Source organism: Polypterus senegalus, chromosome 14 (assembly GCF_016835505.1).
Source record: "Polypterus senegalus isolate Bchr_013 chromosome 14, ASM1683550v1, whole genome shotgun sequence".
NCBI lineage: Eukaryota > Metazoa > Chordata > Cladistia > Polypteriformes > Polypteridae > Polypterus > Polypterus senegalus.
In genome coordinates this window covers 113,140,276-113,154,764 of record NC_053167.1, presented here as the reverse complement: position 1 = coordinate 113,154,764, position 14,489 = coordinate 113,140,276, and positions in this window count along the sequence as shown.

Sequence of the window (14,489 nt, the reverse complement as noted above, 5' to 3'; positions counted from 1 at the left end):
CTCTGCTGTGTTGTCAGATGGTGCAGTATTGACATTAGTGTTGTTCTGTCCTGCAGACCAATAGTTGTGTTAAACACTGTACGTCTGTGAGGTGATCTTTCTAGTGTAAGTAAGTAGATGAGCCTTCTTGTATGGAGTTGCAGATGTTACCGATCTCTAGGCTGTTTTCCTTCACTAATCTAACATTACAAACATCATTCAGGGTCTGGATTTCAGATCTGTATAACCTTCTTCCATTACTGATCTGCAACACCTTTCTGGTCTGCTTTGTCCTTTACCAATGCGGTTTTATCACTGGCCCTCCTTCACACCTGGAGTCGGTGACAACACTTTTTCAAAGCTTCATGAGGTGGAAGCTCAGTAGATAGAGAAGCGGATGTGGAGCCGCAGAGGTAGCAGTCTCTCCACTGTCTTCCACCCTGTAATGATGTTGCAAATGGCACTCCAGATCCTGGATCTCAGCCTCGAGACTCTTCAGCAACTCCTCAGAAGAGCCAAGCAGCTCCCCTGGGTTTTTCACTGCACTCAATGCTTTGGTAAATCGGATAGAAGGTTCTTCTTTCTCGTCCCACTTTTGACACTAATGTAGCACTGGCACCGAGTGCCAATCTTCTATTGTCCAATTTTGGTGAGCCCATGCGAATTGTAGCCTCAGTTGCCTGTTCTTAGCTGATAGGAGTGGCACCTGGAATGGATCGTTTGCTTTTTACATGACTTTTTTAGGTGACTCCTATCCTTATTGAAGGACTGTTCACTGCTGCTACACCAGATGAAATTGTTTAGGCTTTTCATAGGTGCCCCTGTCCTTCTTTGGGTGGTACAATGAAAACGACTACTAAGCACGCTTATTAAATGATAAAGTGTATTTTAAAAATCGAACAACCAAGATACACTTTTCTGTTGGTTCAAAGCAACAGTAGATAGATAGATAGATAGATAGATAGATAGATAGATAGATAGAGGACAAAACACCACTGGTATCTTTGGTCACCTGTTGTCGCTATCGCTTTCTCAAGACACTTTCAATGCCCACTGCATGGGCCTGCTATTCTGACTCTCTCTGAAGGTCTCCGGGTCTTCTTGAAAGTTCTCTAGGCTTGCTAGGCACTCAAACAATTAGGCTTGTCATTAGGCCTGCTGCTTTGTTTTTCAGTTTTATGAAGTTTTGACAATATATTGGCATTGCTCATATGGGTAAGTGCCCTTCAAAAAATTGGCCTTAACGAAGACTTTCTAGGAAGTTTAAGGTTGAATGAGCACAGAATGTCTGCTGTGGAACTTCTAGTCTATGTGCTTTCTTTACAGGCACCTTTTGTGCGGTAACAGTGCTCTGTCAGTCTTAAACTACTAACAAGTTCTTCATCAACATGTTGAAGAGCGTATTGGAGTGTTTCCAGAATATTGTGAATTCATCTTAAAATATCATCATAAGCTCTTTCTGTTTCATCTGCAAAACTAATGTTCGCAAAGCTTAATTTCCACGACGTCCTTGCCAGTCAGAACACAGAAGTAGTCTTTGGTAGTAATAAGGGTAAAGCTATTGAAAAAGGATTAATCACTAGGAAAAGCTCAAGCCTGTTAGTCTTTGTGTTGATTGACAAGTGACGAAACCATCATTAAAAGAGGCAATTTGAGATCAATAACGCGGCATTAAGAAAGCAATCAGAAATGTGCCGTTCAGAAAGGTCACATTGTGAAACAGAAACAAAGCAAAGCCATTTTGAAATAAAACCTGCAATAAATAAAGGAGGAGGAGGCTGGGAGCATGCATTGATAGTGAGTTGCCGAACGTACAATACAATGAACCAACCTGGATTGGGACCCAAGTGCAGCGAGTGACACCTTAGCACCACACTGGACACAGGTGGCTGGAGTGCCAATCTTGCCACCAACTCCCAGGTTTTCTCTGTAAGTTGGACGAGCTGCTTGCAGGGCTGGATGCAGATTAACATCATACCCAGGATGAAGCAATTGCTTGAGGGCCCAATGGAGTAGAGCCACTTCTGATGTTTACAGGATTTGAACCAGCAACCATCTGATTGCCAGTGCAGATCTCTAGCTTCCACTCCACCTGGAATAAAGAAATGTAAGGTGAATACACGATTGAGCCAAAATAAAATAATGGCATTGTCTTATATATAAACGTCTACACATGGAAGCATGTGTCTGTCCAGCCGAAGTGAGAGGTAGAGTCGGGTAAGGGCTCTACCTCAGAGGAAACAGAAACTCACTTGGCCGCTAAAACACAAGCGGCGAGCACATCAGCAAAGCAAAACCTCCGAAGAAAGACAAAGTCGCAGCCGCTAATGCACAAGCGATGCGAGCACGTCGGATAAATGAAACCTTGGCAGAAAGAGTCACTCACTTAGCTGCTAATACAGAAGCAAGGCAAGCACTTCAGCAAAACGGTATCCCTTTACCTTTTCCTCCCCGCTAATACACAAGCGATATGAGCACGCTCGGCAAAACGAAATCCTCCTAGGAGAGAGATGCCGAGAGTAGTTCCTTTCAATTACCTGACATCTCTACATTTCAATTTCTTTTCTGACGATTTCAATAGTTTCAAGGACCCCAGACTTTTTACAGCATGAGCTTACACAGCTAGTATTTTATAACCAGTAACAGCGTACTGCACAATAACAATATGAATACACTTGACTTATATTTTTAATCCTCTTTCTTTCTCTGTACATTTAGCATTCATTTTCTCAGAGGTTGATGCGCTTACTGCTTCGTGAGCAGCTCTTCTTTTCTCCACTCTAGTGGCCCGCTTCTTTGCTTCTTCCGTCAGCATCTTTTCACGCTAAAACTGATTAAGTCAGTGTATGTGTTGCAATTACTTAGTACATTTTTCTTAATTATTCACTTAAGCAGGCACGTAAGTCTTCACTCTGCCTCAAGAATGATTTAAGATATGAAGAGGTAGGGAAGTGACGGTGAAGATGGTAGGGATGACAACGCGCCCGTACACATGCGTCCGCACCACCGTCCTGATGGCCGCTGCCGAGTTAATTCTACAATAAAATAAAAATAAAAGAGGAATACAAACCATCACCCCTAAAGCGGACAGTAGAGGTCACGCCATATATGTGTACCAAATTTCAGGTCAATACGTTTTGTGAGCTACAGGTGATTTAAAATCCTGGACAGACAAACAGACAGCCATGGTAGCGTATTATATAAGACTAGCCAACCCGCGGCGTAACATACGCCGCATAATCAGGCGGTTTTTAATGATTTTAAGCACAGGGAGAAAATTAACATTTGAAAAATCGGTAATGTAATAAATCAGCAAGAAAAGCAACATTGTAACAATACATGGAACGAACCAACACACAATCGTCCGTGACTGAAAACTGGCGGACCGCCATCGCTATGTGCCCACCTCCAACTCGTCACTTGAGTCGTTGTCGTCTTTGCACAGTCCAGATGCACCTGTGACTCACGTAGGCTTTCCGTGTTCCTGCAGGAGCATCTAAGAAGACGCATTTTGTCACGGATGCAATTGCTGTATGTAGCGTGTAAAACAGTTTGCTATGGTGCACGAGGTCGTCGTCGTAACCGTCTTTTAAAGACTGCTTACTTCATTGTGTTTTAACCTCAGTTGTAAGGGATTGTTTTAAGGATCCCATGGGATACCCTCGCAAACTGTTTTACACGCTGCATATGGCGATTCACCTCGGCGTGGCTCCTTCCTGCGTCGCCATAGGTGTCTTACTTGTCGGTGGCTCAGTGAATCCACGCCCCTTCCGCATGCTTTCCATGTGTGTCTTGCCTTAGTGAATTATATATATAGATAGAAGATCATGAAGTGACTTTTATTTAATTATGATGACTCATTTATATATCACTGTACTTTTCAAGTGATTATTTCATAATTTTCTTTTATTTATTTCAGTATTACAAATTCACCACATACTGCAATCAGTTAATCACTCAATGCTTATTTTATAGAGTGACTTTCATAGAGCAAAGCCCCTCACCAAGCCACCTTTTCATCACGCTAGCTGAGTTCTTTCCGGCTCCTCCATTGCCATTTGACCTCAGGCATATTAAACATAAACAGCAGTTTCCAGTACACTATTAAACATTTGCTCAGCATTTTATTATTTTTGTGTTTCCTTTGTAAGCATAACACCTTGAGGAGCACACTGAGGAAGTTTATCCTGAAAGGTGCTTTGTCATTGTAAATTGAACTGGGGCTGAACCGACTGACAAGAGGAGGGTCACAAAGTAAACCAGACTACTCAGTGGCCATTTTCAGTCTCACATGGCGGTCTACAATAGAACAGCTCCACCCCACCCCTTAATTTTCATTTATAGGTTTTTTTTTTTGGAATTTCACACTGGAGAAGCAGGTCATTTACAAGCAGAGCAGTTTTAATGTCCCATATCCTGTGGCAGGAAATGACAGGCTGGCTTCACCAGGCTATGGGTGTGCGGAAGGGCCTGATCCTCAAGTGTGCACCGCCCTTTGAGCCAACAGAAAGAAATGAGTGTGTCGAAACAAGCCGCAAGGCAAGCTGGGGTACTGTAGAAAAAAACAGTAGGGCCTCTGACGCCCACTAAGGAAAAGATTAAAGATTAAAATAGATGCGGGTGGGGACCAGGGCAGACAAATCATAGCAGCAAAGAGCCCAAGATATGATCTCAAATAAAATAAATCTGGTCACGGAGCTAGCTTTATGAGTATACTCTTGGAGAAAAAAACAATCAAATTAAAAAGACAAGCAGATGTTCATAGTCTTCTAGAGACATATCAGATTTTTATTTAAATTTTATATCTTAGAGTATCTGCTTTAATTATGACAAACTGTTGGAATTTTAATGATGAAACAACATTTCACTAGAAAACAGAGGCTGCATCCCAAATTAGCTGTCACACACAAGTATGCCAAATCATAACACATGGCATCCTTCTGTGTCGTTAAATTGTGTGCCAGTTCCTCCTGGCTAACAGAGGCATGCTGTTTGCCCATTCATGCAGTCCTGCTCAACAACTACTTCCGAACGTCTTTACGAAATAAGAAAGTAGCCAAATTAGGCTTACAAAGAATTAGGAATGACACAAGCAAAGGAACAATTTTCATTTTAACAAATGCCTTTTGTGATGAGCACGATGTTCAAAACATTCCCGAGGTCAAGCAGAACACAGTGCCTACTTGTAAATAGCTTGTTCAGGGGCACACAGAGGAGCAGACATGTGAAACAAGGACCATCCATCTTTGGCTTACGTGTTTTGCTGTCTGGCCCAATGAAAGCAGAAATCTGAAAGGTTGCTCATTTTATTCTAGTAATGGCAAATTTCAGCAAAACATTATCCTGGAATTTCCAAGCTGTAGAAGAATTATTTGCACTGTACAGAATTTTAAAGTTAAGAATACCAATTTGTGAATTTTTCAGATATCTGAAGATATCTATCCATACTTTCACACATTTTGAAACCAGTCAGCGAGTGCTGGAGCCTAATCTTGCAGCATGGATCAAAAGGCAGGACCCAACTCAAATGGGACACCAGTGCATAGCAAGGAACATGAATGCAGAGGTATGTAGAATGTGCAAAAAAAATGAAACAACTTGAAAAAAGACATGCAAACAGGGAAAGAAGCTGCACATATCTCAGAAGATCACGAATCCTGTCTTCTTGAGCTATGAAAATCCACTTGATAGTCATTCTGGTGTGTGTTCAGACCAAAGTGCCTGTATATTTATTTATTTATTACTTATCTACCTATTTGTGTATTTATTTAATGTATGGTGACTTCTTCTGAAAATTCACAAACTATGTGTCCAATTAGGGGTTTTCAGACCAAGGTTTATAAATCAAAAATAAAAATAAAAGGGCAGCCACAGTTATGGGACACACAGTGGACACCCTGGTGGTCATAGCAAAAGAGAGAATTAAAATAAACCTGAGTGCCATTATGAACAATGCTGCACATCCTCTCGCTGACACATTAACACTGAGGACTTTCAGCCAATGAATCATTCAGCACAAGTGTGTCAGGAAACGCTACGGGGCTACTTTATAACAACTGCAACACGCCTACATAATGCCTCACTGGGACTTCCTATTTTGTCATTTTGGTGTGTGTTCAGACCATAGTGTGTATTTATTTATTTATTTAAAGAGCTGCTGCACAAAGCCAAATTTCCCAGTGGGGACAAATAAAGTTCTATCTATCTATCTATCTATCTATCTATCTATCTATCTATCTATCTATCTATCTATCTATCTATCTATCTATCTATCTATTATATAGTGCCTTTTGTATCTATCTATCTATCTATCTATCTATCTATCTATCTATCTATCTATTATATAGTGCCTTTCGCATCTATCTATCTATTATATAGTGCCTTTTGCACCTATCTATCTATCTATCTATCTATCTATCTATCTATCTATCTATCTATCTATCTATCTATCTATCATATAGTGCCTTCGCATCATCTATCTATCTATCTATCTATCTATCTATCTATCTATCTATCTATCTATCTATCTATATATAGTGCCTTTTGCACCTATCTATCTATCTATCTATCTATCTATCTATCTATCTATCTATCTATCTATCTATCTATTATATAGTGCCTTTTGCACCTATCTATCTATCTATCTATCTATCTATCTATCTATCTATCTATCTATCTATCTAAACATTCTCAAACTTGTTAAGACCGGTGGTTTTTATTCATTTATTGTTGGTTCTCCTAAATGAAAATTCACAAACTATGTGTTCAGTTTGGGGTTTTGGACCCACAGATTATAAATATATTTGTTTTTTATTACAAAGCATTCTGACAAAGTTATATTTTTTATCATTGTTCCACAACACCATTTTGTCTTCTGGCTGTGTTTAGTGTGTGTACTGTTGCTAGTAATATTGTTATGAAGTGTGACTGGAGGTCATGACCTATGATGTCACAAGTTAGAGGGTATAAAGGTCAGACCCAAGACTTCTTGGTTATTCGAGTTAGTTAACGGTGTTTGTGTGCAAATGTATTTATAGTAAAAGACTTCCTGGCATTTGAACTTGTTTTGATTTTGTCTTCCATTTTGTTCTTGACGGTCACTCGGCTTGCTTTTTACTGTCATGACCCAGGCACAAACTCCCAACATGGTTTTATCTCCTGATCCCTCACACTAAAATTGTTCCCTGCCTCACGCTGAATCTGTACAAAGTCCACTTGTTTCAGCTTAGGACTGGAGCAGGTTGGGTCTATCCTGCCAGCATTATACTCAGAAACCAACCCTGGAAAGAGCAGCCCACCACATGGCCCACACATACACACATTCATACTCACAATTGGAGTCGGCAATTCATCTAAATAGTGTGTATTTGTGGAATTTGAGGGGAATCTTAAGTAGTCAAAGGAGAAATGCACCAAGAAACCACCAAGTTGTGCACACTTCCATAATCGCACAGAAGCAATGTATAATTGCCTGTTAACTCAGAAAATGCCTTTTTGGAGGATGTAGAAGTAAAACCAGAGTCCCTGGGGGGAAATCCCATGCAGGAGAATGTACAAAGTTCAAACAGGCAGTGACTATATGCAGCATTTTGAACCCTGGGGCTGTGAAACAGCAGTGTGAAACTGCATACCATCATGTCAATCTCGTCTTTAATAGAAATCAGAAATTTATTTCAACTTGCTTACAGAGTCTGCAGTATTGAGAACATTTCCTCAGCCATTAACTGCCCTTTTCTCTGTCAGGTCACAAATGATTGTCACATCTGGCACCCCTTCACTCTGGGCTCATATTTAACTGTCCTCTATTTGCCATTGCACTGACAATATTATGCTAGAGCATTCACATGTTGAGGGTGGCATATGTATCCTCAAAATCTTGGAATCTCATCATTTCTCAGGTGTTAGCATCTTTGAGTTCTTCTCAACTAAGTTTTCGCTTGTCTCTGATTCTGCCTGAACTTTGAACTTGTTCCTCACTGCCCATTAAACATTTGCGATTTCTTTTGTTTTTCTCTCACTTCATTGTGATCCTATGCCTACCAGTCATCACCACCTTTCCTTTAGGAATCCATAAATTAAAGGGGCATTCATCTCCCTGTACTGCACAAGCTTCTCTGTCTCAGCTCTGTTCCTCTTCTTCTGAAGGCAGAGACACAGATGGAGGTTTGGTGCTCTCTTTTCTGCTCTTTAGCCAATGAGACATATCAGACGATGAAGCAATAGCTGTCAAAGTTTAGGTGACCACTGCTTGTTCCATCTATTTCTGACTTGTGAGCTATTCAAGACCAGCTATAAAGAGATCTTACTTTATTCAAAAACTAAATGAAAAATTACATTTATTGTTTTAGGTTGAGACACTATGCTTTTGAATGATAAAGACCAGAAGATGCACATATTCAGAAACAAGCATAATTCAATACCAAACGTCAAACCAATCTGTCATCAGCATAACCAACACTCAAAGATGGATAACAAAAGATGAAATTGTTAATTCAGAAGGACAGTGATCAATAATTCCATTCTCACACTACACTGGGGACATCCGCCAATCTTGGATAGTGATGGGATGTCAATGTTATTTTGATGACATCAAATGCATCACACATTCCATGGAATTCTGGGAATGATTACCTTGAAAACACATGACACCTATCTCTAAAATGACAGTGCCCATAACAAAACAAAGATAGCAGCACAACATAATATTAAATATATATATATATATATCTATACTAATAAAAGGCAAAGCCCTCACTCACTCACTCACTGACTCACTCACTGACTGACTGACTCATCACTAATTCTCCAACTTCCGTGTAGGTAGAAGGCTGAAATTTGGCAGGCTTATTCCTTACAGCTTACTTACAAAAGTTGGGCAGGTTTCATTTCGAAATTCTACGCATAAGGGTCATAACTGGAAGCTATTTTTCCCCATATAATGTAATGGAGTCTTGAGTTGGAGATGGCCGTGGGGGGCGGAGTTTCGTGTGACATCATCACGCCTCCTACGTAAGTACGTAGAGAACAAGGAAGAACTCCAAACAGCGATGAGCACAAAACACCATTTCACAATTGAGAAGGCAGAAAAACATTATGAAGCAAATGATGCATACAAGCATATTCATAAGTACAGCTACTGCGGAAACAAAGCACGGCGTGAACCGTAAGTTTATATTAAATTAAGTTCATAGACAGGCTGCCACTAGCGTTTGTAATTTAGTGCCTGCCATATAAGGCCGTCCATCAGCGGCAATCCAATACAAACACTGCGGTAAATGTTCACGGGTGAAGGACTGCGCTTATGCAGAGGAAGATGAGATGGTCAGGGTGGTGTTTGGCACAAACTCATTGAAACTGCGAGAGAAACTTTTAAGTGCGGGTCTTAGCTGACATTACGAGATGTCACCAGCACAGCTGGGAACCTTCGATGCAAGAACACCAAGCGGCTCCGTGAACTGGCGCAATGCGCAGACAAAAGCAACAGTTCCAAAGAGTGCTGAACAAAACCAATTACACAATTGAGAAGGCAGCAAAAAATATGAGGCGTCTTATACATACAATCATATTCATAAGTGCAGCTACTGCAGAACAAAGCACGCGGTGGAAAAAGTGAATGTCCTGCTAAAGGAAGACAGCGTAAAAAACGCATGCAGTTTGTCACGTCTCAGATAAAGAGGAAGACGAGCTGTTTATTGATGCAGTAAGGAACTAATCGATGAATGAAACCTCTTATCTTTACAACGATTGACAAACCGCGGAATGTAACTTGAACACATCCTACAAATACGAGCCTGATTGAAAGAAATAATGATAATCAAATCCTTGATGACAGCAACATTCAATAACACTCACAAAACAATTACTGTATATTGACAATCATGTTACGTTATTTTTAAAATGTTCCCTTTCTTTTCATAACTTCTACTTCTCCACTGCGGTACGGGTATATATATATAAATGTATATATATACCCCGATCTACATACATACTTTAGCATAGACAAGCCACACGCTGTGGCTAATTGTAGAAGTCTTAAGCCTCTAACGACATTCGAGGTTCGATTCGAGAGGGTGTACTGACTATGTACGCTACCTGATTCATTTTACCTTCGCATCTCCTTGGTTTGGGACGTATGAAAAAATATTAGGTTAACGCAGAATCATGTTACGTTATTTTTAAAATTTTCCCTTTCTTAGCACAAGCACAGCTGAGAAGCTTCGATGCATGTACTCCATAACGCGTTAAAAATAACATTTTAATCACACTTTCAATTCCAAGCAAGCGGGAACTTTTGTCAATGCATGATTTCCTGGTACATCCATTACACTGATGCACACATCACAGCTACAAAAATGTTAGAGTCGAATAAAGCGGCGTTCCTCGACTGATCATTTCACTACCGGCGAAGCCTTGATAAAAGCATGGTTTTGTGCACACTGAAAAGCAAGCAAAATTAGATGCATTACAGAAAGCGGACTTTGTGGCTCTTACTGGGGATCATTGGACTTCCGTGACCGTTAGTAATTCTAAATACATCTAATTACAAAATGTTCATTGATCACAATGTTTTAGCCTAATGTACAAAATAATTTTGGCTAATGTTACTCAGAGTTTAAAAGAGTAAGCTGGTCAAATTACCTTATGTTTCTGACTTATTTTTTTAAGAAGAAAACTGCACTTTATGTTGAAATTTTGGTTATTATTATTTAAAGACAATACTATTCTGAAAATGTACTTAAAGTACTTAAACTACCACTTTATTTTTAAGTCTGCCCAATTTTAACCAGGGATGATATTTTTGTTTCTGTTTTGAATTCAAATGCAGTTTAAAAGCTTTTTTTTTTCAGAAATTAAAACAGCTTCAGTTTACAATATTCATGTCCATGTCTATTATTTGATTCTGTCGCCCACTAAAACCGTTTTAAATTAAAAAAAAAAACATTTGCGATTTGGGGCAAATTCGTGTAATGCGATTACATACATTAATCAAGATTAATTCTTACACAGCCTCTAATTAATTGGATTAATTTTTTAATCGAGTCCACCCCTAATATATATATGTAGATATATATATAGATTTGTATATATATGTGTATATACAGTATATATGTATATGTATATGTTGTATATACAGTATGTATATATGTGTGTGTGTATATATACAGTATGTATATGTGTGTATATATATATATATATATATATATATTGTCACACACGCTATGGGAGGCAGCTAAAGGGCTCAGTGAAGGCAGTTCTGAGCCATGCCGGGATGTGGCAGAGCGCACTAACTCTCTTTTTCACTTCCCTGTAGACCTAACCCGGGAGGTTCCACCTGTCTCTCTGGGCGTCACTTCTGGGACCGAGCCAATGGAGACAGACCTTGCCAGCTCCGCCCCTGATGTCACATCCGGGACTAAACCAATGAACATGAACACGTGCCCGATCCTTATGACCTCACTTCCTGCCTCCCCTTTAAAAGCCTTCCCTTTTCCCTTCTCTGTCAGTCTTGTTTTGGACTCTGTTGTAAGCACTTCAGTGCTGGTATTTGAAAAGCGTTGCAGCCAGGATACCAAATTACATGGGTGGCTGCCCCAAACCTTTTCTGTCTTTGTCTCGTTTTGTGACAGTGGCGTAGTCGGCAGGATGGCGAAGTCCCAGAAGAGAAGGGGACAGGGCCTGCAAAACACCCAGGTGGGAGCGTGCGGGGCAGTATTCAGGCGGGGAGGGTGCCCGTGGTTGGCGAGACCGTGCGGGCTCCGCTCCCAGCACGCAGAACTAGGCCATCTAGAGAGGCCAGGGAGTGTGCGGGTGGGGCTCACCAATGGGCTGCCCTGGAGGGAGAGGGACTCAGTATGCTCTCTTGGGGAGAGTGCCTGCCCCCAGTGAGAACCACAGCCCCTTTACCACCTAGGGGTGCCCCAGACTGGCAGGTGAGTAAAATAACAAGTGGAGGTTGGGGGGCCACCCGGTTGGGGGGTTTGGGCCCCTTTCAAAAAGTATTTGAGGCATTTTCAAACAGTTGTTCACACAACAGAGTCCAAAACAGAACTGCCTGCCTAAGCAAAGGCAGTGAGCTTTATAGCACAGAGGGCGGAAATGATGTCGTCCTCTGGGCCGGAACTGGAAGTGACATCATCCTTGGGGCCGGAACCGGAAGTGACCTCATTCTTGGGGCCGGAACCGGAGGTGATGTGTCCTTCCTGGAAATGGCGGCTCCTGGTGGGATTTCCGGGTAAGACCTGCAGAGAACTCAGAAAGAGCTCAGCGTACCCGCCCTGGGCAGATGTATAAACAGTACTGTCTAAGCCCTTCAGCTGCTTCCCATGCACACGTGTGTGACACCATACATTTAATTATTGCAAGGTTTTTTTTTCGAAACAGCTGTTTTAATGCCAGTACCATTTATTTCCATGTGCCTCTTTTCATAATGATTTCATCACCTGTCAATCAACATGATGACCCAGGCAGAGACTTTTCTGATTGGTTAATTTTTTCCTGTCGATTACTTTTGCCTCATTATAGACAGTGTGCCCTGGTGTCCTCCCACAATCCTACGGCATCCAGGTTAGGTGGGTTGGCGGCCTTAAATTTGCCCTTAGTGTGTGTTTGGGGTGTGTGTGTTCATGTGTATTTGCTCTACAGTGGACTGGCACCCTGTCCACGGTTTGCACCGGCCTGGTATCCTCTGCTAGCTGGTTTAGGTTCCAGCACCCGCCACAACCCTGTTCAGGAATAAACAGGTTAGAAAATGACCGAATGACTTTGCGGGCTTGACGTTTTTATACTTACCCATGCTATGAGTGATTTAGCCCTGACTGGTGCAACATGCTAGCGCTATTACATAGCCCTTCTTTCAAAGTAGCTGTCTCCAGTGACCTCTTCCAGCTTCTTAAAATGGCATACAACTGTTCAAATGGTGGGATGGTCTTCACTTCTTCTGTGGTCATGAGCCGATTGACAAAAGTACATCGGCAGGGGTCTTTTGTGGCGCAGTATGGATTTTGAGTGCTCTACTGTGTTGTCAGATGGTGCAGTATTGACGTTAGTGTTGTGCTGTCCTGCAGACCAACAGTTGTGTTAAACACTGTACGTCTGTGAGGTGATCTTTCTAGTGTAAGTAAGTAGATGAGCCTTCTTGTATGGAGTTGCAGATGTTACCGATCTCTAGGCTGTTTTCCTTCACTAATCTAACATTACAAACATCATTCAGGGTCTGGATTTCAGATCTGTATAACCTTCTTCCATTACTGATATGCAACCCCTTTCTGGTCTGCTTTGTCCTTTACCAATGCGGTTTTATCACTGGCCCTCCTTCACACCTGGAGTCGGTGATAACACTTTTTTCAAAGCTTCATGAGGTGGAAGCTCAGTAGATAGAGAAGCGGATGTGGAGCCGCAGAGGTAGCAGTCTCTCCACTGTCTTCCACCCTGTAATGATGTTGCAAATGGCACTCCAGATCCTGGATCTCAGCCTCGAGACTCTTCAGCAACTCCTCAGAAGAGCCAAGCAGCTCCCCTGGGTTTTTCACTGCACTCAATGCTTTGGTAAATCGGATAGAAGGTTCTTCTTTCTCGTCCCACTTTTGACACTAATGTAGCACTGGCACCGAGTGCCAATCTTCTATTGTCCAATTTTGGTGAGCCCATGCGAATTGTAGCCTCAGTTGCCTGTTCTTAGCTGATAGGAGTGGCACCTGGAATGGATCGTTTGCTTTTTACATGACTTTTTTAGGTGACTCACTATCCTTATTGAAGGACTGTTCACTGCTGCTACGCCAGATGAAATTGTTTAGGCTTTTCATAGGTGCCCCTGTCCTTCTTTGGGTGGTACAATAAAAATGACTACTAAGCATGCTTATTAAATGATAAAGTGTATTTTAAAAATCGAACAACCAAGATACACTGTTGGTTCAAAGCAACAGTACTCACCAAGGACAAAACACCACTAGTATCTTTGGTCACCTGTTGTCGCTATCGCTTTCTCTCACACACTTTCAATGCCCACTGCATGGGCCTGCTATTCTGACTCTCTCTGAAGGTCTCCACCGGTCTTCTTGAAAGTTCTCTAGGCTTGTAGAATGCAGGGTCTCCATGTACCTGTCTAATGGGTCACTGGCACTCAAACAATTAGGCCTGTTATTAGGCCTGCTGCTTTGTTTTTCAGTTTTATGAAGTTTTGACAATATATTGGCATTGCTCATATGGGTAAGTGCCCTTCAAAAAATTGGCCTTAACGAAGACTTTCTAGGAAGTTTAAGGTTGAATGAGCACAGAATGTCTGCTGTGGAACTTCTAGTCTATGTGCTTTCTTTACAGGCACCTTTTGTGCGGTAACAGTGCTCTGTCAGTCTTAAACTACTAACAAGTTCTTCATCAACATGTTGAAGAGCGTATTGGAGTGTTTCCAGAATATTGTGAATTCATCTTAAAATATCATCATAAGCTCTTTCTGTTTCATCTGCAAAACTAATGTTCGCAAAGCTTAATTTCCACGACGTCCTTGCCAGTCA